This window comes from Mustela putorius, unplaced genomic scaffold (genome assembly GCF_011764305.1).
Source record: "Mustela putorius furo isolate JIRA1106 unplaced genomic scaffold, ASM1176430v1.1 tig00000095_pilon_pilon_pilon, whole genome shotgun sequence".
In the NCBI taxonomy this organism is placed as follows: domain Eukaryota; kingdom Metazoa; phylum Chordata; class Mammalia; order Carnivora; family Mustelidae; genus Mustela; species Mustela putorius.
In genome coordinates this window covers 1,021,620-1,047,760 of record NW_025421280.1, presented here as the reverse complement: position 1 = coordinate 1,047,760, position 26,141 = coordinate 1,021,620, and the positions used below count along the sequence as shown (strand labels likewise).

The 26,141-nt window shown below is 44.2% G+C and overlaps 1 long non-coding RNA gene across 1 annotated transcript in view; it reads left to right on the top strand.

Moving 5' to 3' along the window:
- The first annotated feature begins 1,566 nt into the window (after positions 1–1,566).
- LOC106005351 overlaps positions 1,567–26,141 on the top strand; it is a 67,665-nt gene continuing 43,090 nt past the window's right edge. Inside the window, exons 1-2 of the long non-coding RNA XR_006606022.1 lie at positions 1,567–1,630; positions 5,047–5,232. This is a non-coding gene — a long non-coding RNA (uncharacterized LOC106005351). The remainder of the gene's footprint in view (positions 1,631–5,046; positions 5,233–26,141) is intronic.

Genomic DNA, 26,141 nt, shown 5'->3' with positions numbered 1-26,141 from the left:
CTCAGCTTTTATTGATTAAATCACTGTCTTATAAGGGCATGGTTCTAAGTGCTGCAAACAATTACAATAGTAACATCAAAGATCACAGATCACCATCACAAATGTAATAATAACGAAAAAAGTTTAACATGAGGTGAGAATGACCAAAATGTGACACAGAGACACTGTGTAGGCAAATGCTGTTGGGAAAATGGCTTCATGAAGTGTTGCTGCAAACCTCCAGTTGGTCAAAATGTAATATCTGTGAAGCTGCATTTTAAGTATCTAGAAACTCAGTGGGAAGTTTTGTTTTTTATTTTTTTTTAAAGATTTTATTTATTTGACAGAAATCACAAATAGGCAGAGAGGCAGGCAGTGAGAGAGAGGGGAAGAGCAGGCTCCCCACCGAGCAGAGAGCGGGGCTCCATCCCAGGACCCTGGGATCATGACCTGAGCTGAAGGCAGAGACCTAACCCACTGAGCCACCCAGGGGCCCCTCAGTAGGAAGTTTTAAAGAATAAAACAAAGGAGTGGGCTTTGATACATAATAGGCGCAAAGTCCCCTCAAGCTGGTGCTTCTGCTTTCCTGGTTCTCAGTAAGGTCCCGGGGCAAAGGGGCTTTCCTGGGTGGTTAGTGTACCTGTCAGTTGAGCTCTCGTCTGGGGATCCGGGCTGGGGACTGTGGGCATGCCGCTTTTTCTCATCTAGAAGATGAAACTTTGTGGTTCTCAAGCCCGATGATCACCAGAACTACATGAGGCTTCTAGAGAAACATGCTTTCCAGTAATCCTGCTGTGGTGGGTGACTAGGAAAGGGAACGCTTAACAAGCCCTCAGGTGAGTCTGATGCTGGCAGTCCGTGCGTGGACCAGAGGCTTTCTAAAGTCTTGCCAACTGGAAATTGAAATTGTTTCATCAATGTCTCTAAGAGCTATCCTACGTTGACCACGAAGAGTTAACATAGATTTGACTACCCACCCTCAGGCTGAATCTACCACAGAGAAAATGTCATCTTAGACTACACAGAACTCCCTAAACCATAGACTACAGAGCCCCGAACTTTCCCACAAATTAAATACACCAGCTGTGATTCAGACACCCTTCCTGTTCTCAGCACCTTATTAACCTCCTCCCCGACCTGGGAATCCCACATTGCTTGCAGCTTGCTGCATGACTTAACACATACCTCTGTGTGTGTGTGTGTGTGTGTGTGTGTGTGTGTGTATGTGTGTGTGTGTGATATAAGTATAAGAAGCAGACAAGGTTTACTTCTTGTCCACTTTCATCTTGATAGTACCAACATTCCTTCTTCCAGCTGATATGGATAAGCATTTCTTTTTTTTTTTTAAGGATTTATTGATTTATTTGAGATAGAGATTGTGTGAGCAGGGGGAGGAGGAGAGAGAGGGAGGGGGAAAGAACCTCGAACAGGCTCTGCGTAGAGCCCGATACAAGGCAGTCTCATGATGCCGAGATCGAGACCTGAGCTGAAACCAAGAGCTGGTCGTCTAACTGACTGAGCCACCCACGCATCCTGGGACCAGAATTTCTAATGTCAGTATCATTTCCTTGATTTCACAGCATGATGGCCAAACCGTGCAGTGTGTATTACTATGTATTTTGGGACCAACCATCTGCGTCAGAAAGACCTGGTGAGCTTGTTAAAACATGCGGGTTTTCCAGGGTCTGGTCACAAGGCCGTGGAATCAGACTTGTAACACATTCCCCAAGGTGATAATCAGAATGCCAACACCACCATTGCACCGATGACTTACACACATTTGATCCTCTTTAACTGTGCTAAGCCAGTGAATGGAGGCAATTTCCTATTTTAATCAAGGGCTTCTTCCAAACCAGATCAATAGTCATTTCTAACTATGGAGCTTGTTGCTGCTGAAACTTTTTTTGTTTTGTTTGTTTGTTTTCATTTTTAATTAAACTCAGTTAAGTAACATACAATGTATTACTGGTTTCTGAGTGGTGGTCAGTGATTCATCAGTCTTATTTAATACCCAGTGTTCATTATATCACGTGCCCTCCTTAATGTCCAGTATCCAGGGACCCCATGCCCTGCCCCCCCACCTCCCCTCCAGCAGCCTTCAGTCTGTGAAACTTTCTCTTTGCGGCCCATCTTCTAGCACAATATTCCTCAAACTTCAGTGTGCTTGTGAATCCCTTGGGGATCTTGTTAAAATGCAGATTCTGATTCTATGGGTCTGGGATGGGGCCTGAGACTCTCCCCCTGCTGCCCACCGAGGCTGAGCCTGCTGGTCCAGGGACCACACTGTGAGGAGCTCTGTTCAGCAGGTTGATCTCTGCTTCTGCATGTCAGTAGAGCTAAGGTCTGTCACATGGATTTGCCCGCCCAAGGCTGACTGTCATAATACCAATTCAGGATTCCTCTGATTTTATTTAATTTTTTGTAGGTGAAGGAAGCCTGAGACCCCTGGGAGGGAGGCCCAGCTCCGTAGTGGAGGAAGGCAGCCAATTACATCACTAGCCAGAGGGCCTATCGATCTGGTGCAGCGGGGTTCATATTGAGTGGGAAACAGCCAACTTCCCACAATTCAGGGGAGCCTCGGGAGAGCGGAGACCACCTCTGCTTTATTTTATAATGAAGGGGAAAAAAGTCCGCCCTAAAATGTTCCTTAAGGGTCTTGCCTTTTACATTTATGTCAATGAGTCGCTTATGAATCAAACCACCCACTTTGAAGATGTCAGTTCAGATATTGGTTTTCCTGCTCAGTGGCTTTATGCAAATGTTCTAGCTTCTCCCAGGATGAAGCTTAATGGGGACTCCAGATCTAGTTGGCCTAAAGTGGGAATGTGCCCCCTTGGCTGTGCACTCATGTCTGATTACCGAACCCTTGCTCCATCATTTCCTTATCCTGGGGGATAGAGTGACATTGGTTTTTTCAGAGACCTTTTGAGGGGAACGGACTTCAGAGTTCTTGGAAGTATGAAGACCATCAGTGGAGGGAGAAATGTTCATACATATGCACTTTGTTGCCCTGGAATCCAGTCTGAGGAGACTTTCCAGATGAATTTGCTTGGTGTTGCTGGACCTAGTGAAGCCTCCTCATTATCCAGAGCTTGACCTGATTCCTCGCCTCGGGGGTAATGGGCCAGTTGTCTCTGCGGTTAGGGCTCCCATGCTTGTCTCTGTTCTTAAGGCCCCCATGCTGACCTCTGTAGCATGTTCAACCGCTGCGTCATGTTGATGTGGAAGCTTGGGGAGGGGCAGGCCTGGGTGTCTCGGGGTTCCTAGTAGTGTCCAGTGCCTGGCTTGTGCCTCATACTTTAGGAGCGCTCAAAACATATTCGGACAGATGTGCGTGCTCCTAGCAGACACATGCTTTTTATATAATTTTAATGGGCATTGCTCCAAAGTAAAAGAAGATGAAACTTCAAAAATACTATCCATTGTATTCACAAAGAATTTTCTACTTTTACTAGCAGAGTAAGCTATCAAGACCAAAATGACAATCATGCATATTTGTTTCAATTCAGTTGATACCAAGCTTTGTTAGCCCCGTTGTCCTCACATCCACTGAGTTAATCATATGCCCATGACCAAAAATGCTAGATACTTCTCTGAAGTGTTTCTTCCCTTATCACTTAGCAGTAGAGTCTCCAGTTTTTACATGGACACATGGTGACCTTAAGTAAATACATTTCCCAGTTTCCCTTGCACCTAAGCATGGTCATATGATGGCGGCAGATGGAGGCACTTGTGATTTCTAGGAACTATCATATTACTGTCTTCCTGCTGTGGGACTATAGATGTGATGACTGGAGTTCAGCAGCCATCTTAGGCTGTGAAGATGGTACCACAGCAAGAAGAGGGACCCTGAGTACTTTTCTAAAACTGCCTTACCAGCCCTGCACTGCCCGCTTCCAGACTTCATTTATGTGAATTAGCTACTGTTACTTTGGATTTGCTCTCTAAGCTAAATGGAATCCCACCTAATACAAGAACAGAAGAATTACAAGTCTCAGAGAGAACCTTTTAAAGGCCAGTCTTGAAAAACATGCTGCAGGTCAAGTTACCGGTGAGGGTTTGCATGTGACAAGGTTTTGGGTAATGTAGTGTGAGTGTTAAAAGCATGGACTTGGAAGAGTGTTGGATTTGAGTTGCCATGAGTTCTTGGACAGTCTCCTTAAGCTTTTAAACTTTTGTCTCCCTGTCTGTAAACTGGGGATAATAATATAGTGTCTGATTCCTGCTGTTTCTCTTGTTACTTTGAGTTATGGAAACTCCATATAGCTAATTCTCTAAGGGCCAAAGCAATTTCAGTTCAGTAAAATATCTTTCGTACAGTTTTTGTTTTTTTCTTTTCTTTTTAAATCAACAAAATGAAATAACAATAGAAATATAACTAGTTAAAGCACAAAAAATTGTTGGTTCCTTTCTGTGATAGTATGTCAATTGTAGACAGTTTTTACCATCTCAATGGCAGTTCATTTAGGTCTTCTTAATTTGATACTTAACCAAGTACCAGGCATTCTCTTAAGACCTGGGTACAAAAACCAAAATAACAACAACAAATGGTTAAGACATAATTGCACTATTACAGAATGTAAAGCAACAGGATGCATGTCCTTCTCTTTATGAAACAGTTGTAGTATATGCAAATAACGTGGTCTTTGGGGATAGAAATGTGGATGTTCTGACCATGAGTCTTTTGTTTGGTCTCATTGATGCAAGGATAGGTAAACTGATTCCAAGTTAGTGGGGCCATTGTATGTGTGTGATACATTGTATGTGCAATCCAGATGTTGGCTGCATGATCCTTGGCCCTCTGGGTTTGACCTGGACTCTGATTTTCTCAGTCTTCTGAGAGTCCAGAAACAAAGATTCCCTCTTCCCTAGAGTTCTACAACGTCCTGGCTTTTTCACCACTTCCTCTGTCTTGCACTCCTGTTTTCAAAGAGGGCCTCTTTGATTTATATGTGAGTGTATTTCGTCTTTCCACTGATTGTAAGGATTTTGAGATCAAGGACTATGGCTTCTTGTAGGATCTGCACATGGGTCTTCAGCCAGTGTTTTATGTGCATCCCTTCACAGTTGGACCAATTCCTGGGGCCAGCTAGCATTCTCAGAGCACACAACGTCCATCCCTCATTATTGAGCGAGAGACCTGGAAATGGGCTGCCCCAAAGACGTTCATCTGCACCAAGGGCCCTGAGTTCTACTTGGAAACCCCAGAGGGGTGGATTTCCTATGGCAGAGAGCTTGCCCCTGTGTTTAAAGGTCAGTACCTTTATTTGCCTCCTCTCCTTTGCCTTCTCCGTTTTATTGTGCCTAATAAAACGCAGTGCTTATTTTATTATTTAATAATTTCTAAGATCAAAGGAAGTGAAGTAGTCATTTCTGCTTTTATTAATTAGTCTTTTCTTTTTCAAATTAGTTTTCCATTGATGTTCTCAACAGATAAATGTAATATCATTTATTCCTCTCCGTGAAGGCCATTGAAAGTCTTAGTGGATTTAGCTTTTTAATTTATTCTTGAATTCTTAAGCAGGGAAAAAAAAATGAGAGTGTAAGTTAGAACAGATATGTTGAACAAGACATATAAGCTGCTTTTTGCCCGTTGGTTCTCATCTCTGTTGCCCATGAGTGCCATACGGGCCCCCAAGAATCCTACAAGACTGTATTTCTATGTACCATCCATAGTAGGGGAATAATTAAATCTAATGATTTTCTAATCTCCATGGCAAATGTTCCAGCGGTGGTTTTATTCTACTAAATAGTACTGTCTCCCAGAATTTTTTTTTTTTCACTCTTAAACTTTGGGATTTTAGGTGTTTTCATTATGCCAGGAGGCATTTCCTGATGTTCAAAAAGATCTGTGTAGTTTCATGTAAGTTTCACGTCATGCTCCCAAGTGGAGACGGGGGCATTCCGCAATTCCAGTTCTGGGGGGAATCGCGGCATGGATACCACTCTAGCAAAGAATCTGAATTGTGTTATGTATGAGCACAGTGACCTTCCTAAGTATGTTTACGGGCAATGCCAGAAATGTTATCTCTGGTTTAGGAAAACAATGGCTTGGCTTTGCTTTCCTCTGATCGAGGCTTGTGGGGAAGACCCAGTTCTCAAAGGGAAGGTGATTCACATGGCTTTTTAATCTTACCAGATTGCTTGCTAATTAGAAAGAAGAGACCTGGAACTCCCTTGAAAATGAATAAATAAACTTCTTAGGTCAGGAACTTAGGAAAAGCTGATACTCTGTATGTTACATGAAAGTCGTCTTGGGCTGATCGGAGTTTGATGTTTCTGTAGTGAAAACAACCCTTGAAAAAATGGAGAACATTCAGTGATAGCAACATGCAAATATTTGTAGGAAAACAGCAACAGACCATATTTCAAGGACTTGAAAGGATGCTTGGCTGGTGGTGTCTTCCCAGAAGCTAAAGGCGTAGAGCCAGCCGAGGCAGAGGCTCCTAGTTTGAGACAGCAGCTCCTCTTGGAAAATGCTCACAGCAACAAATATATCCAGACCCTTATTTTCCCTTTGATTTTTTTTTTTTTTAACTGCAGTTTTGATTAATGACAAACATATTGATGTTTGGCTTGTGGGGTGTGGGTGCTTCTCTGCTCTTTCTCAGTAAAGCCTAGACCAGGGTAGCAAACAAAATCTAATTAGTTCTTTTGAAGTAGCCCCCTCACCCCCTACTGCGCTATTTGTTTCCAAGCTCCTCCCTTTGATGGTCTAACATTGTGTGGTCTGTGGACTCTTCTGGCATGTAAAATTTTTAATATATTTGTGTATTTATTTATGTATCCAAAAGCAGTCTACACGCTATGCATATGGAAATACTTAGGGAAGAGTGTATTCGTATCTGTAACTTACTTTGAAATACATAAGATGGGTTGATGGATGGGCAGAACAGTGGTTGGATATCTGATAAAGCAAGGTAGTACAATAGTAATTGCAGAATCTTCACGGTGGGCATAAAGTTGAAGTAAAATTCAACTTTATGCATGTATGGAAATTTAAAAAAATATTTATTTATTTATTTATTTGACAGAGAGAAAAAGAGAGAGAGAGAGCAATCACAAGTAGGCAGAGAGGCAGGCAGAGAGAGAGTGGGAAGCAGGCTCCCCACTGAGCAGAGAGCCTGATGTGGGGCTCGATCCCAGGACCCTGGGATCATATTACCTGAGTTCAAGGCAGAGGCTAGACCTACTGAGCCATCCAGGTGCCCCTGTATGAAAATTTTTATAATAAAATATTATTATATTATAGGAGGGGAAATAAATACACAGGAGGAGCAAAGGAGAGGATACTGTCTGTCATTTAGGATTCTCAGATGAAGCCAAGCTTCTAGGAATAAAATAATTTTTTGCACAAAAGTCTTGATTTACAGGCAAACTCGGGTATTTATTGCCTCGACGTAGTAAAGGTGAAGTGGGGCATCTTTCCATGGTGTTACTTGTGAATCTGCTTCTGTATCTTCTTCAAGGCTGTATAGTACTCCATTGGGTGAATATGCTGTTAAGTTATGAAACCAACTTTTGCTTGGTGTTTTAGCTGGCCAGGCATTACCTGCTGGGGCTGTCACAATAAAATACCATGGATTGGGTAGTTAAACAACAGACATTTATTTTCTCAGAGCTCTGACATCCCAAGATCAAGGGGCCAGCAGATTGAGTTTCTGGTGAGGATTCTCCTCCTGGCTTGTGAACGCAAGGCCTTCTTGGGGTTGTCTCGTGGCCTTCCCGTGGTGCTTCTGTGGAGAGAAAGATCTCTGGTGTCAATCTTTGTCTCCCTCTAAGGACCCCCAGTCTATAGGACTGATGTCCTCTGATCACTCTTGTGTATAAATTTTACCCTTTTCTGTATAAATGGGACAATTCCTTGGCCTCCAACTTATCCCTTCCCCTTTGGTTGTATGGTGCTTTCCTTTTTTTTTTTTTTTTTTTAAGAGTTTTATTTATTTGACAGAGAGAGATCACAAGTAGGCAGAGAGAGGGGAAGCAGGCTCCCCGCGGAGCAGAGAGGCCCCACTCGGGACTCTATCCCAGGACCCCGAGACCGTGACTTGAGCCGAAGGCGGAGGCTTTAACCCACTGAGCCAAGCAGGTGCCCGGACACTTTCCTTTTTAAGAGAACACCTGGAAGCAGTGCCTCCTCAGGGCTGGCTGGGGGCTCGGCTTATCCACCTCTTGGGGTGCCTGTCTTGCCTTCTCTCATGGGCTCCGTGTTTAATGGTGTATATTTGTTTTCCCAGATAGGGGGCACATGCCCCAGCGACATGGTCCTCAACACAGTCCCAACTTCTGGGGCTCCGTGTAAGGAGCTGGGAGGAGGAGGCGGCACAGGAAATGGGAACCTAGCTCAAACAGGGGTTGAGGCTGGCACTGGATGAGGTGCTTCTGGCTGCCCAGCCTTCTGCCACCATTGCGGAGACTGGAGCAGCTGTTCCCATGGCAACACGTCCCCTCCTCCACCCCTCCCTGGGCCCCCTGGTGTGATGTCTATACAAAGGTACTTGTACTTTCCCCTTGTAAACTACATTTGACAGGAACTAAGTCCATATCCACAAATAAACAAAAACAAAAACCCCTGAGAAAGGGGAAGAGAGGCTCGCTCTCTCTCTGAGGGGTTGGCCTCCAGCACTCCAGCATGTTAACTTATGGGGGAAGGACACCATTTAGTCCATAACCATAAATATTTAAGTTGTTTCAAATTTGGCGTGACTATAAGCAATTCTGCAATGAATTTATATGTACACTGGGTGTGGAATTGTTGGCTGATAGATTAAACACATTTAACAATGGGTAATGCTGATTTATCTGTTTGAACCAAGTTGCGTGATCATCTCTGTGTTTTCTGCATGTCGTTCATAATCCCGCCACACAGACCAGTCTTTTTAATACATGTCAGTCTGATGAGTAAAATACTTTGTATGAATTTTTTTATCTTTAATAATCAGTGGTTATGCACTATTCTATTCATCTTTCGTATTCTTCTGAATTTGCCTTATGCATATGTTCTAGCATTTTCTTGCAAAGTCATTTGGCCTTTTAATTAGTTTCAAAGGCTCTCACCACATGAAACAGAGCAGACTTTGTTGGTAACAGAGTGCTGCTTTGTGTTGCTTTCCAAGTTCGTTTTTGCCTTTTAATCCTGGTTTTTGTATTTATAGTGTCTTACCATGCTGAGGCTTACTGGTTTTCTATGGGCCACTTTAGTATATTTATCAGAGTACGACTTTTTGCTATTTTAAATCAGCACTGTCCATTTGCCTATCTGTCCCTCCCCCTTGTCCTGTTATGGGCTGAATTGTGCGCACCCCCAATTCCTGTGTGGAGGCCCTAACCCCCAGTACCTCAGAATGTGGTTGTATTTGGAGAGAGAGCTTTTGAAGAGACAACTGAAGTAAAATGAGGGTCTTCATCCCTAATGAGTGGGACCCTTAAAAGAAGATGAGATTAGATGGCAGCACAGACCCAGCCGTGGGGGTAGGAGGGCCCAGGGAGAAGGTGTCTATCTGGAAACCAATGAGAGAGGCTTCCAGAGAAATCAATGCAGCTGACACTTTGAGTTTGAATTCCAGCCTTTGGAACTATGGGGGAGATTTTCTGTTGTTTAAGCCTCCCAGTCTGTGGGGTTTATTATGGTGGCCCTGACCGACTTCAGCCCACCCCACCCAGCAAACTGTCTCCTACCCTCGGCCCAGGATTCCTATACTCTCCTTCTCCTCACCGCCTGCTGCCTGTTTTCTATTTCTCTCTCATCCAAACTACCTAGAACAAGATTTGACACAAAGTAGACACCCAGATACCTGCTAAATGAATGAAGAGGATCTGAGCGCTTTTATTTTGGTTTTAATTTGAGAAGGTCCGCTGGACTGCGCTTAAGTTACTGCATCAAAGAGGCCCAAACAGGATAAAGTTTGTCTTTCAAGGGGCAGTCTCTGGGTGTCTCAGGGCAAGTAGGGAGGCTCCACCACAGTTAGTATACTCTTCCTTCTTGTTTCAGAATGGCTGCTCTTGCTCCTGCCATCTCATCAGCATTCTATAAAAGCATCATTCATATATTTAAAAAATCTGATTTGCATTGGCATGCATAATTTCCCTACACATTTGACAAGAAGTCACATGAGTACATAAAACTGCAGGAGATGCTGGGAAATAAGTCTTGGGGCAGGTGGCCATATTGTGAGCTAAACCAATTGAAGAAAGGAGGGGAGAATGTATATTGGACAGGTAGCTACTCTGCCACAGGGGACATAAGAAAATAAATTTTGATTGCCTAAGTGCTGCCTTGTAAATATTTTACTTTAAAAATCAAAAGAAAGGATAAGCAAAGTTACTTTCTTATGTGCTTTAAATTGCCGGTGGTGAGAGAACTTTACTCATATTCAAGAAATCCTATTCTTTAAAAAATTTAAGGCCACCTTCTATTTGAATGTGTGGATTTCTTTTTATGCCTCAAGATGGGAAAAAAATGGCTATATAAAAGGAATGAAGAAAAATTAGCAAATTGTGTGGTAGTAATCACTAGAAGAACTAGAAATAAAATGGTTTCAAGTGGTTGCCTTTGGGAGTAAAGGAGATGTGACATGAAAATATGCCTTTTATTAGATGCCCTTCTCTACTATGACTTTTTTAAAAAATCATGAGCCTGAACTGTTTTAATGCAAATTAGAGTGTTTAAAGAATAGGATTTTATAAAAATAAAGATCGAATGTATAAATTAAAATAAAGCAATGAGAAGAATACTTAAAATCAATGATGGCAAATTCAGAAGGTACATTTTTCACTTTTTTTTTAATCTTTGCCTTGATGATAAGAACCAAGAACATACAGGCAGTTCTCTGATCCAGAGGGTTTTTTTTTTTATAAACGATGTGCTATAGGGATTAAGAATAAAATGTTAACTGCTTCCTTCCTATGGTGGTTAAGCAAAGATGGACTTGTCCGGGAGCGAGGATCTACTTCTGTTCATACCAGCTTTCAAGATACTTCTGTCCACACCATTCCTCCGTTTTAAGGAAATCATCGTGTGACATTCTCCTTTTGGACAAGGCGGTGAGATTTAAGAGAGGGACTCCAAATGGAAGCACTGGGTCTTGGTCATATGTGAACATTAAGTTACAAGTACTGGAAGTAGGAAGACTAAAGTTTACACAGTTCTTTCATTTCTGAGCTGCTGTCTGGTGCAGAGTGGCAGAGAAGCTGGTGGGAGGCATTCCCATAGACATGTTCCCCTGTAGATGTGTTCCCCCACTGACCCAAGTGAGTTCCTTCCACCTCTAAAGTCATGGCTCTTGGTTAGTAGTGGGCCCTCCCCAAGATGGCTATCAGTGTGCTATTGAGTGTGATGGTGGCAGCCTGGGGTCAGCTAGCTGTCCTCAGAACCACGGGAGGCTTTTTTTTTTTTTCAGGGCAGTCACACCAGGGGAGAAAACCTGGGTGCTCACCCCATATTTACATTTTCCTTGCTAACCCAGCTGGGGTGACTTGTAACTCCTCTGGGTCTGGGTTTGTACCTGTACTACAAGGACCGTCCTAGGGTGGCTGGAGGCCCCGCTGAGAAATTGCCCGGTCTGGCTCGGTGCCTGGCGGGCGGCGGCAGGTGGCCAGTGAGTGGTGGTGTTAAATGCAATGATTTCATCCCAGCTGCCTGTTACCTGGGGATCTTTGAAGAACGCCACCTGCCCAACTTCAGACTCACCAAACAGAAAACTCTGGAGGTAGGGGAAGTTGAGGAACAACAGTATTAAAAACAAACAGGAAGGAAACATGCATATGCAGCTCTTCCCAGGCGATTCCCAGGAGCTGGGTTGAAGAAATACTGCCATAAAAGATAAAATGTAACTGTGTCTATGGGACCTTGCTGTAAGGTGTGTGTGTGTGTGGCGGCGGCGGGGGGGGGGGGTTGTGCAGGAGGGTGTGTGGATCAGGAGACACAAATGAAAACCAGAATTCCAAAGTAGTCAACCATTCACCAGTGCTTCAAACTGAAGGGGTCTCGGCAGGCTTCTGCTCTTTTCACATGATTGACAGTCCGCGACTGAGCTCCACCGAGAAAACCACTCTTAGGTTCTACCTTGTTTCCTGAAGGCCTCAGTAAAAAGATTCCAGGGCCTTCACAGCTGTTGCATGAACGTACCAGTCCTGTTGTTTTCGGGGGTCTCTTAGTTTCTGGGAAGAAAAGCCCAGATTTGTGACCTGACCTAACTCAGCCTGACGATGGCTCTGCTGACAAACATTGGAGGCCCCAGGGATCACAGGTAGATGGGTGTTACCTGTCTCTTCCTGCAAACCTCACCCAAGACGGTATGTTACCGGGAAATCAAACACATGAGCGTAAAAAGCCACCAGAGTGGGGTCCCAAACCCATACCTATACACTGGGTAAAGTGTGTCACCTACACTCAGACACTTTCATGAACCCTCGACTTTACTGCTCACTCTGAGGTCCATGTAGTACAAATCCAAGGGCAAGGCCAGCCACGCTTATAATTTGGTCAGACAACAGAGCACCCATTAAGCGTGTATGGGGGCAGGCACAGGAAACGGTGGTTTTAGACCTCAAGAGTGACTCCAAGCTGTTAGGCTGCTGTACCTACATTCTTCTCATTCCCATCAAGGTTGAGACCCCATAAAAATATAATCTAGCCAGTCACCGAATTGACCTCTAACTCATTTCTCCATTGGTAAATTAATTCCTATTAGGTCCTATTTTTCATTGGTGAAATGAGTGATGTTTGAGAAATACAGACAGGAATATTATGTAGGCACTCCTGCCTTACATGAGAGGGGTTATCACAGGGGTAGCCATCTTTTCATGCCAAGGGTCAGATGAAAAATGTTTTAGGCTTTTAGGGCCCTACAGTTGATATTCCAACTCTTTAGCCAAGCTATGGTGGCGGAAGTCACCACAGGCCACATGGAAATGGCTTTGTTGTAAGAAAATTTTTGTTACATTAGGTGGCCCACCTAGGGTGTATGAGAATCTAGCAAGTTCAGGATCTTGTTTCTTCTGGAACAGTGGAGGCCCCTGATTCGTCTATCCCTGTGCATTGCCTTAAGCAGGGGATTCTGTTCTGTGATCTCAGAGACCTGGAAGGAAAGGGGCTGGAACACGGTTGCATTTTCCTTGAGGGTGACTTCTGTGTGAGGACAGAGAGCTGGGACCTCAGTGAGCAAAGAAGAGCTCGTTGTAGGATGGGGGTGGTGGCCGTTGGTCCTTGGAACACACCATGTAACGGCAGGGAAACGGGAAGGACCCCCGTAGCCTTCCCCTCTTTTTTTTTTTTTTCAAGATTTTATTTATTTGACAGAGATCGCAAGTAGGCAGAGAGGCAGGCAGAGAGAGAGGAAGGGAAGCAGGCTCCCTGTTTCACAGAAAGTCCGATGTGGGGCTTGATCTCAAGACCCTGGGATCACGACCTGAGCCGAAAGCAGAGGCCTTAACCCACTGAGCCACCCAGGCGCCCCATCCTTCCCCTCCTTTTAATGGGAGGCTGCCACCATGTGCTGAAAAGAAGGTGGTGATTGTCAGTGACCCAGTGGGCATAAGTCGGTTTGTAGCTGTCACTGAGATGAAATTTCCAAAGCGAGCTGATCTGGCTTATTACGTGACTTTCAGTCCATCTTTTCCTGGAGGCTGGCCTCTCTGCATTCATCCTACGTGGATTGTAACAATGAAAATTCTTTTTTCTCTCTTGCTATACAAAATAGATTGTGTGTGTATATGTCCGTAGCATAAAAGTAACCATTTTTAACCAGTTTGTTTTAAATTGTGGTAAAATAGACACAACGCAGAATTTAAGTGTACAATGTGGTTGTTTTAAGGATATTCACGTTGTCAGTCAGTCAGTCTTCAGAACGGTCTTGCAGAACTGAAATTCTATGCCCATGAATATTAACTCCCATCTCTCCCTCACCCCCAAATCCTGGAAGCCACCATTTCACTTATTGCCTCTGTGAATTTTATTATTCTAGCTACCTCATTTAAGTGGAATTATACAGGATTTGTCTTTCTGTTACTGGCTTATTTCACTTGGTGGAATGTCTTTAGATTTATCCATATCATGACCTGTTTCAGTATTTCCTTTTTATGACCGAGTAATATTCCATTGTATGTATAGATTGCATTTTGTTTATGCATTCATGTGTCAGTGGTCATTTCTCTTTTTGTTTCTTAAATTCCACATAAAGTGAAATTGCGTGGTATTTTTCTTTAACTTATTTCACTTAACATTTTACCTTCTAGATCCATCTATGTTATTGGAAATGGCAAGATTTCATTCTTTTAGTGGCTGAGTAATATTCTGCTCTCTATATACACCGTTTCTTCTTTATTCATCTATCTATGGGTGGATACTTGGGTTGCTTCCATAATTTGGCTATTGTAAATAATGCTGTTATAAACATAGGGGTATAGGGTGCCTGGGTGGCTTAGTGGGTTAAAGCCTCTGCCTTCGGTTCAGGTCATGATCCCAGAGTCCTGGGATCGAGCACCGCATTGGGCGCTCTGCTCAGTGAGAAGACTGTTATCTGCCTCTCTCTGCCTGCCTCTCTCCTACTTGTGATCTCTGTCAAATAAATAAATAAAATAATAAATAAAATCTTTAAAAAATATATATTTAAAAAATAAACATAGAGCCATATATATATATATATATATCCTTCCAAATTAGTGCTTTTGGTTTGTCTGTTTGTTTTTTTGGATAAATACCCAGTAGTAGAATTCCTGGATCATATGGTAATTCGTTTTTTTGAATTTTCAATTTTTTATTTCGTGAGGAACATCCATACTCTTTTCCATAGTGCTACACCAGCTTGCACCCCCACCAGCAGTGTGTAAGGGTTCCACATCCCTGGCAACACTTGTTGTTTATGTTTTTGATGTTAGTCATCCTGGCAGGTATGAGGTGGTATCTCACTGTGCTTTTGATCTGCATTTCCCTGATGGTGAGTGATGTTGAGCATCTTTTCATGTGTCTGTTGGCCATCTGTATTTCTTCTTCGGAAAAATGTCTGTTCATGTCCCCTTCTCATTTTTTAATTGGATTATTTGTTAGTGATGTCTCCTTTAAAAAACAAATGGGAGCAGATTCAAAGTTATCTCTGATCCTTTACTGCATTCTTCTTGAAAGGAGAGAAAACAGTACTTTCCTGAGGGGTGGTTAGAGGAGTATGACAGTAATTCCATGTAATCCACGGTCTAATGTCTCTCGACTGTAGGAGCCAGCTGCTACTGTTGGACAGTTTAAGTTTTGTGGCAATTGCTGTTTATTGCAGTGATTTATTTATTCTTGATTTCTCTTGAATTCTGTCAAAATCTGATTAGACTTTCAGTGTTTTCGAAGAAAAACAGACGATCCGATTTACCAGTGGTTCTCAACAGGGGACAGTGTTCCTTCCAGCCCCAAGGGCGTTTCGAATGGGAAGGAGAGTTGGGAACATCCTAACTCCTCTGTGTGCTACAGGCCTTGGGTGGTCTGCTGCTCAGCATGCTAACTGCCCTCATGGCACCTAGCCCGACTTACGTTCTCAGTGTGACATCCCCCGCTTCCGCTCCTGTTACCTGCTCCTCTCCAATATGTGATAACTTCTTGTGCAAACGAACCTTCATCTCTTGTTTCCTCCATCTGGAATGCCGTTCTAGCCTTGAGTAGTTAAAATCTTCCTTCGGAGCATTCATTCCTCTGCAGAGCCATCTCCGATCCTTTCTCCTTGGGGGTGTGTTCTGTCCTGTGTCCCACAGCACCCAGCAGAGCTCTGCTAATCACCAGGGATGTTATAAATACACGATTTCTTTTCTGGGAGGATGGTAGGATTCTAGTTCTCTGGCCTTCCTTCCTTAAAGCACAGTCAAATGACTTGCTTTGGCCAAACGATATATGAGCAGAATTGATTTGGGTAACTTCCAGGTGGGAGCTTTAAAGGTAGTCCCGTTCTGCCAATTTCTCTTTCTGCTGTGGCAGCCAGGAGCAAGACGGACAGCGGCTGCTCTGTCCCTAGGTCCTGGAAGAAGGAGGACAAGAAGCAGAGCTCCGTACCAGTCACAGTTGATATGTAATGTGAACAAAACATAAGCTGTGGGGTTCTAAGTGTCTGAAAGGTGTAGGTTGTTGGTTACTACACCATGACCATGAGACTAAGCTCCACCAAGCTTGGTCTCCACCAAGCTCTAAGTCTCCACCAAGAGACTAAGCTCCATTCCTCAGTTTAGGCTAACTGAGTGACCCCTCAATTCTAACATGTATCCTATGGTATTGTTATTGTTGGTTTTACCCAAATGAATCTCCTCAGTAGGCTGTGGGCTTCTTCCTGGTAGACTGTGTTGTTTTTATTCCTTGTTGCCACAACTTTGCAAAGAAGCAAGTTACAGTACTTACCTATTGCTGCATAACAAACTACCTCAGAAGGTAGTGGCTTAGAACAACAACAAGCAATTTAATCCTCATGGTTCTGCGGATCAAGAGTTTAGGAGCCATCTGGCTGGGGAGTTCTGGCTCAGAGTCATTTATGAGGTCACAGTCAAGAAGTCAGTTGGAGCCCCAGTCATCTGAAGGCTTGCCTGAGCCTGAAGGATCCACATCCAAGGTTGCTTACAGCCGGCAAGTTGGTAGGAGGCCTTTGTGAGAGGCATCAGCTCTTCCCCATGTAGCTTCACAACATGGCAGTGATGCCAGTGATCCAAGAGCGAGTAAGATGAAAGTGACAATGTCTTTTATGACCTAGTCTCAAAAGTCACTTCTGCAGAATTCTTTGTGTTCCAAGTTCCTAACCGAGGTGGTTCACATTCACAAGAATTAGATTTTACCTCCTTTTGAAGAAAGGGGTGTTGTTATGTTTTGAACATTTAGGTAAACCCCAATTCCTATGTTGAAGTCCTAACCCCCAGAGATAATGGTAATAGAAGTTGAGTCCTCTGGGAGGTGCTTAGGTCATGAAGCGGGGGAGCTCTCATGAACGGGGTTAGAGCTGTCCTAGCAGACCTGCCCCTTCCCCCTGCTCCCTTGTCCCTTCTACTGTGTCTACACAGCGAGAGATACCAGCTATGAACCAGGAAGTGGGCCCTCACCAGAATGTGTGCAACCGTGATGTCACTTTGATCTGGGACTTCCAGTTTTCAGAACTGGGAGACGTAAATTTGTAAGGTATGCAGCCTGTGGCATGTTATTACCACAGCTTGAATATGTAAGACAAGTGTCAAGAAAATCTGTGGCCATGCTCTAAAACTACCTCTAATGAGGGTCACATAGTGGGCCCTCAGTAAACACACCCTGAAGGAAGGACTCACTGTTTTCATTCAGTCTTTTGGGAAGGTCCTCAGCTGCCTTCCTCATTTACTTCAAACTCAAGTTTTCTCCCCTTCAATTAGCCTTTATTTCAAGAATTCAAGAGACTAAGCTCCATTCCTTAGTTTCTTCAGTTTATTTCTGCTCCAGAGAATGAATTATGTATAACCAGTCCCAGAAAATTTTTTTGAGTGTTCCTGAGGAGCTTAAAATAGCAAGAGAGCTAAGTCTCACCAACCTTGTAAATTAGACGCCTCAAAAACTGTCACAGGAAAGTAATTTGAAATTTTGTCCTTTCCACACGTTGACAAAATCACCTTTATCTTCTTATTAGATTTTTTCCAACTGGTGGTGAGATTTGGGATTCCATAAGCACCCCTCATCACTGTGAAGAGGCTTGTTTTCCTCACCCGTGGGGTTTTTGGACAAAGCCCTTGCTGTCTCCTTAGCCAGGCCAGGCCATCAGCCTCAGGCCCCGGTGAGAATCTGAGTAGCAATTCTGTTAGCTGCGTTGATGGGTTGACCAGAGCTAACGGAATATAACCTTGTATTTCTCATAAGAGCAATGGTTCAGTATTCACTAACTCCGTGTTCTGTTTATAGAACCTAACTACCACAAGTAATCAGAAATGACTCTAACTCCTTCTTGAGGTCCCCTGTTTGATAATATTTTTTTGCAATTATTTAAGAACCTCAGGGCCAGGACTAGCTACACAATTTGTGGGGCTCAGTGCAAAATGAAAATGTGGGACCTCTTGTTCAAAATGTAAGAATTCTGGGACGTCCTGGGTGGCTCCATCGGTTAAGCGTCCGCCTTCGGCTCAGGTCATGATCCTAGGGTCCTGGGATTGAGCTCCATGCTGGTCTCCCTGCTCCATGGGGAGCTGCTTCTTCCTCTCCCTTTGCCTGTGGCTCCCTCTGCTTGTGCTCTTTGTTAAATAAATAAAATCTTAAAAACACAAAAACAAAATTTAAGAATTCAAGATGAGCACATAGGGGGCCTTCTGGAATGGCACACATCACATGCCCAGGTAGCCGGATCTGCTCATGGATGTATTCAAGCTGAAAGGCACCTCTAAACACCAGGCTGGGAGAGGAGAATCTGATGAGCTCACCATAGTCGTTGCCTCAGGGGCCAATGATGTCATAGTTGAAGGTGAGGCTGCACAGTTCAAAGGACACTGCTTGTCCCCTCCTATGTGATGGCCTTGCCAGACGAGTCCGGGCTCAGGCTGCCATGTTCCTATTCCTAGAGTTCCTGTTAAGTGATTCGTTACCATTCCTAAAGCACAAACACGGTAGCTCTTAGGAGACTGTGGCATGCCAGCCCAGGTTTCTCATAAGTTTTGAAGCTCCCTTTGAGGACTTAGTTGGCAGAACTCACCTAGCCAGTCCCAGTCCACGCTGATGGGTTTCTACAACTTTTGCTTTGGGGCAGTAGGTGTCCCTAATATTTTTATTCCAGAAGTTCCTAGATCTGGATGCTAATTTGCCTTTTCTTATCCCAGAGGTCCCAGAGGTCCCAGAGGTAAGGGGATAGGACTGCTTTGCTAACCTAAAGGACCAATAAATTCCTGCCTTCAAAGCGTGGAAGCATAGTGACGTTGGGTGCCCTTGAAGAGGCTGCATGGATGCTCCTTCACGGAGCAGTGACGGGCTCCATGGGTCTTTCTGGGTCAGCCTTTGCAGTAGCCGTGAAGAATTCTAGCAGAAAGGCCACATATGTTTATGTCTTTATTTGGTTTGGCCTGCAGAGATTATCATTATTATTTTTTAGGTTTCAAACTAGTTGCCAACATTTTTTTTTAATATTTTATTTTATTTTATTTATTTGACAGAGAGAGATTATAAGTAGGCAGAGAGGCAGGCAGAGAGAGAGAGAGGAGGAAGCAGGCTCCCCGCTGAGCAGAGTGCCCGATGCGGGACTCGATCCCAGGACCCTGAGATCATGACCTGAGCCGAAGGCAGCGGCTTAACCCACTGAGCCACCCAGGCGCCCCTAGTTGCCAACATTTAAATCAGGAAATTTCCCAAACAAGTCCAAATTCAGGCTCTCTGGGGGAAAAAAAAACAACCCTATATATATTGGAAGCAATAAGCTTACATTCCCACATCTGCCACCGGCAGAGGGGATGGCAGTTTTCTAGGGCCACTGACACGAAGCACTAGCTTTCGTCTCCCTCTTCCCCTGCGTGCCCACTCCTTCCCTCACCTACCCAGTCAGCGTGGGCAGGACTGGAAGGAACGGCGCAGAACATACCGGTGCCCAGCTGGGACCAGTTGTTAAATATTTCGACTCTCACCCTTGCCTGGAGCCATTTGAGTTGCTAACCCTGCTCGGGAGAGAAGCAGCTGTCAGCTTCTTGCTAAAAAACAAATTTAAATTCTGACTCCGGGGTCATTCTGTTACACTGATTAATCTGTTAGATTGTCAGTATCCTCCACTATTTCATTTACTGGGAGCAGAGCTTCGAGATGAAATCTGAGAGGGATTCAGAACGTCTGGCCATGTCTATCCTGATGGAATGGGGGCCCTGGGAAGCCAATTTGCATGAAGGCTGAGGCCCCTCCTGGAGGACAATTCATCCTGATGAAATGAGAATCCAGGTACTAGACCCTGACCTTGTTAGAGGAACTCACTTGTCAGATAATGGCATGAAGTCTGACATCCTGATTTCTCTCTGCTTCTAGCCTTCACCGGCTCTGTAGCCTTAGAGAGCAGAGCAACAAGTAAAAAAACGCAACAGTGTTTCTCTCCAGACGCTTGGGTATCCCCCTAACAGAGTGGAATAGAAAGGGGACAAAGAGATATTCTTTGATCTCTTCCCCCTGGACGCTTGCTACTCGATTCACACACCTGCAGGGTATTGGCAGTGCCCTGTGGACCCCTTAGTGCTCTGCGGGAGAAGACACGTGGGTCCATCTTGGTGGTTTTGGGTCCTCACTAATCACCCCCACCCTTTCCAAGGTCCTTAAATTGTTGCGGACAGACATAAGGAGCCAAACAGTTTCAAATCCAGAAACTGAGAGCATGGCAGGGTGGTTCTAGTGCCTGTAATGTTCTCCAAATATTTGAGTGTGGATAGTGGTTTCTGTGCATGTGCGTGTTAAGTATAATACATACCCTAGGAGCTGTTGGCCAACATGTCAAGAATGCTTAGCCTGGTTACCTGTTGCTGCATAACTCCCCTCACAGCGTCATGGGTTAGAAGGCAGCACCTTGATTATTGCTTGTTGTTCTGTAGATGGATGGCTCAGTTGGCAGTTCCCGCTTGGACTCTTGGATAGGGTTGCAACCTGCTGGCAGCTGGGACCGCAGGCTTCTGAGGCCTCAGTGGGGGTGAATGTTCCAGGCTGTGTCTTTCCTCACGTGGCTGGCACCTGGGCCAGGATGCCTGTCACGGCTGGGGGGTTCCCTGGGGGTCTCTGACTTGATGTGATCTCTCCACCCGGCTAGCTGGGGCTTTCTCACAGCATGGAAATCTCAGGGCAGCCAGACTTCCAAGAGAGCGTGGTGAGGCTGCAAGTGTTTTTACCACTTAGCCTGGAAAGCCGCGCTCCATCACTTCTCCTGTCACCAAGGCTGATGGGGATAGTTAATTTTTAGTGTCAATGTGGCTGGGGCTTGGTAACCAGATATTTGCTCAACTGTTATTGTAGATGTTTCTATGAAGGTATTTTTTAGATAATGGTAACACTTAAATCAGTAGACTTCGAGGAAAGCAGAGGGCACTTCCCAATGTGGGTGGGTCTCATGCAATCAGGTAAAGGCTTTACTAGAAAAAGACTGCCCCTGAAGAAGAGGAAATTCTAGCAAATTGTCTTTGGACGCATCCACCATCAACTCTTCCCTGTGTATCCAGCCCGATGGTCTACCTTGCAGATTATGGATTGGCTAGCCATGATAGAAAGGAAAAATGGAAATTGTGAGCCAGTTCCCTGAAATCTCTGTAGCTCTGTTTCCCTCAGTGGCAGGGGGCTTAGAATCACAATGGGAAAGGCATCCAAGAAAACGTTCAGTCATCTTTAATTCGTCACAGTTCTTATCTGAAATTTGCACTCTGTGTTTAGTTAGTTGTATACAATTTCTCAATGGTTGAATGAGTGGTGTTCAAGATATTTGGCTGGCTAGAAACACTCTACAAGCACCATAGTCCTTGAGCCAAGGAGATTTAAAAACCTGACAAGCCTAATATGACAGCACCTGCTCTTGGTCTAGAAAGTTATTTATCCTTGTGTCCCCCACTTATCAGAGCACCTGTTGCTTGATCTAAACAGAGGGATTACAAGTGAATGAAATTCTCTGTTAAGCTTCTTGTTGTAAAGCTCAAGGATAGAAAATCAAATGTCCCTGAGCTGACAGGATAGGTTATATATGATTACTTTGAGCCAGTCTGCTTTAAGAAACTGTTATACAAATGGAAAAATTTGGTCCACAGCTTGGTTTTATTATAAAATGCCATGCAGAAGTGAACCTTGGAGGAGCTACATAGCTCCCACATACCTCTAACTGTTGGCTATGACAATATTGGCTCCCCCAAATCTGTCCATATTGAATGGTCAAATGGGCTCAGATCAGTTTGCCCCATGAACATTCTCTCTCTCTCTCTAAACAAGAACCCTGGGATTCATGTGACTTTGGTTTGCCTATTTATTTACAGGCTAAAGAACTAAGAAATTGCAAACTGGCCAGGCTGGCCAGCATCTGACCCTGCTTCATCGCCTTACTAGAAGGAGCCAGGGGCACAAGGAATCATGCCTTCAACGGGCAGGTGGCTCTCGCTGTCCTTGTTCAGTGCAGTGGTCCTGCCCCAGGCACAGGTGGCCCACTGGGTGTCAGGTGGTCCCATCTCACCAATCATATTCATGACTCCTCATTCCAATGCCAGGAGCTAGAGAGGGCTACAGAGCTTACTCTATTGCTGTCCCTTTCAGGGAATAAGGGAGAAGTCTTCTTGTGGAAATAAATATGGAGAAAGGGATATCCCAACCCAGATATTAAAGATGACTCCTCCTAATCAGACACCACTACAGAAGGAGGGTTGGGATCCTGCATGAACGGTGTGGCCCTGAGCCACTGACATTGATGTTTTATTGGGACTCTGTCCTCAAGCTGGTTGGTGAGAGCCTTCTTCTATCCATGTGCATTGGTTGTATCCTTAAGTAGACATGAGGTCTATGTCACATTTCTTATGAACTGGACTTTTTTCACCCACTTAACACCAGGATAGTGCTCTGTACTGTATTTGTTGTCAACCGCGGTATTCGGTATTCATTGTTACGGAGTTCAGCAGTAGGAGCCCAGGGGCACTGTGGGTAGGTCTGTCGTGAACATTTAGAAGTTTCCAGTGCATCATTTTCAAACGTCAATAATGTACTGATAGACAAGGTCCTTACATGTTTATTTATCAGATAAAATTAAGTGTATTTAATAGATATAACATGATTTGATGGAGACACACGCATAGTAAAATGATTGCTATCGTCAAGCTAGTTAACATACCTTCTCACATACCTTTTTGTGCATGTTGGGTGCACGTGCTGTCTCTCGTAGCAAATGTCCAGTGGGAGGAGAGTATTAACTATACTCCTGCTGTCCATGACATCTCTAGACTTATTTCTCCCACGTAACTCCAACTTTGTACCCTTTGACCAACATCTCTCTATTTTCCCCCTGTGCCCCCTGCCCTCAGCCATAGGTCACTGCCATTCGACTCCCTGCTTCCATGGATTTGACTTTTATAGATTCCACCTCTAAGAGATCATGCAGGTTTTTTTCTTCCTGTGGTTGGCTTATTTCACTTAGCATAATGTCGTCCACATTTCCCGTTTGCGTGCACCAAGGAGAAAGCGGCTTTTAAATCAAAGGCAACTTACGGACTTTTAGAGTTGATTTAACATTTTTATAATGTTTTTAAATTCTTGGCATTACAGCACTCGGTTTGCATACACCGTATTCCTTCTCTCCACTCTGCCTGTGTCCTGCGGGGACGACCTATCTGAGCCACAGCAGCGGTCTCCTTTCCTTAGGGCTTCTGATTGGGGTCAGCCCACGGGGAGCTCAGGCAGGAAAGTCAGGCTCCGTACCTCTGACTGCACCTTGTACCTGCCGTTCTCAACTTCTGACAGGGCACTCTCTCTGCAGACCTGTCATTCCCCGCTGACCCCACAGTGTGCTTCTCCCCTGCTTTGCCCCATTAGGCCTTCAGTAATAGCCTTCCTCTACCCCTCCCCATGCCTTTATGAATGGCTTGCATGTTCAGCTCTCCTGACATTCATTACTCTGTCTCATCTCTTTCCTGTCTGGACGCTGACTCATACACTGGGCCAGTGGTTCTCATCTGGGGACATTTGGGAATGTGTGGAGACCTTTCTGGTTGTCACAAATTGGGCGAGGGGTTGCTTTTGGCATCTGGCAGGGAGAGGCCAGGGGGGCCGCAAAATGGCCTGGAATGGCCAGGACATCCTTGCAACAGACTCAGCAGGTCCCAGATGTCAGCAGCGGTGAGGCTGGGAGACGCGGCTCTCTGGGGGTAACGCTCATGTCTGCTCCACGTCTATAAAGGCAACACAGATTTATAAACCACATATGAAAACTACAGAACCAATGAAATTTTAATTAACGATGTTAATTGAAAGTTAAGGATGCGGTTGTTGAGCTGAAATGAAATATCACGAGGTCCCGACTGCTTAGGTCCCAGTTGGGCATGTGTCTGGGCGCCTAAGCCCATAACTCCCTCCCCCTCAGTATGTCTCTCTGTTCAGGCTACTAGGGGACATTTGCTCTTAGGGCACACGTTGCGGTTTTGTTGGCTTTTATTTGGCATCAATGTAATTTCCATCTGAAGTCTACCATTATCATTTCTCTCCTAAACCTGTGTCAACTGATGCTTTGTTAATTGTTGTCACTATGTTCATAAACATAAAACATAATCACAAAGGAGAACCCTATAGCAATGCTCTACTCAGTCCTTCAGATACACTTTCTTAAAGGTTTATTTATTTATTTGAGAGAGAGGGTGTGAGCTAGCACGGGGGAAGGGGCAGAGGCAGAGGGGGAGAGAGAGTCCCAAGCAGACTCCAAACCAAGCGTGGAGCTGGTCACGGTTGTGGACCTTAACCTCATGACCCAAGGTCGTGACCTGAGACCATGACCTGAGCCGGAACCAAGAATTGGACGTTTAACTGACTGTGCCACCCAGAGGCCCTTGTCTTTCCATTATTTTTAAGGATTTCATAGAGATTAAGACAGGAGGGTAAAATAAAATGTTTCACAGAGAACTCATGGGACCCTGACAATCTATCCTTGCGCTCCTATGAGGGGATGCCGTTCTGGTATTGGATGGAAAATGCGAACAGACCTCAATTCCTTCCTTGATGATGGAAATGCAGGAAGCTTCCACGGTGGGCAGAAGGTTTTGCAAACAGACACACAGCTTTCTCCTTGGCTCTTTCTGTAATGCCTCAAAGATAAAGAAAGGCCTTTCTAATAAAACCTTATCCCCAAGCTGCCCAGTGGGAGGTTCTCACACTTTCCAATCAACATGTTTTGCTTTCTCAGCTCTGGCTTTCTAAATGAAATTCCCCTGTGACATGAGGATGGCAACTTGAGGTTTTTCTCTTCATGAAAGAGATTTGTTGGATTTCCTCCTTTTCCCCCTGGCTGGGGGAAAGTGTGTCGGCTTCTGAGGGCTATTGAATTGTGTATGGTACAGACTAGCTTTGCAGAGAGCCTGTATTCTAAATTCTGCCTGGACAATGCAAACCTTATTTCTGCACCTAATAACCTCTCCGGCTGACCATATCTATCACAGAATCTTGTGTTGCTCTTTATTTTACTCACGTGTTAGCACCTTTTGCAAATCTAAAACAATTATGAAACCATTTAAAAACAATAATGCTTAAATGCAAACATTTAAATGTTATTAAACTGTAGCATCTTGCTGAATTATTTCCTTGTGGTTAATTACTTTATTTCTTTATAGCTAGCCATGATGGATTGCTGCCTAGTGTGGTTTCCACTCTGTGAGAAAATATAGTTGTGTGTTCTGAAACTGTTAAGAGTTCCCACCACTACTTTCAAAACTGTTTCAAAGCATTTGTGGGGTGGTGGGGGTGGGGGAGAGGCTGGGGAAACTCTTTATTTTAGTTTAGTTTTTATTTTTAAATAAATATTTAGCTACAGTGATTTTGATGAAAAGCCCTTTACTGGCTTAATGAAGGATTTTTATGGGTCTATATAACATCAGTGTCTTAATTACTACAAATGGATAATAAACCCTTTCTCATATGTGAGAATGGGAAACACACAGAGTGAGCGCCATTAGGAACAATTGGATTTTCACTTGATAATTTGGTAAAAAAAAAAATGTAAATACTGCAAATAACAGCCCAAGGGGTAGACTCTGCAAGCTCTACCAGAAACCATAGAGCATAACTAATTTTTACAGAGATTTTTCTCTGTTTTTCAGGCTGTGACAAAAGCAAAATATATATTCATGCAGGGAATGAAAACTTTGTTCATTTGGTGAGCACTAATTAATTCCTCTCTGTGTGCTGGGGACATTTAATTCCTCATCATAAAAGGTCCTTGAATTTAGGACATGGCCCAGGGAGGAATGTATGATTCCATCCAAGTGGACAGCAGTGCACCAGGAAGAGTGATCTGGAGGCTCAAAATGTGTGTGTGGTTCCAAAAAACAAATTCACTTGGTTTTAGAAACTAGCTGATTGCTAATACGGTTTGGCCTTTGTCATTTCAGCAAAAGGCCAATCAGGAAACCGTTTCAGAGAGGTAGTGGTTTCAGCTCTTCAAGTCAGAAAATGGAAAGCCATTGAGTAGATCTTGAAAGAACTATTAAATTATCACACTCTTCATTTCCTAATCAGA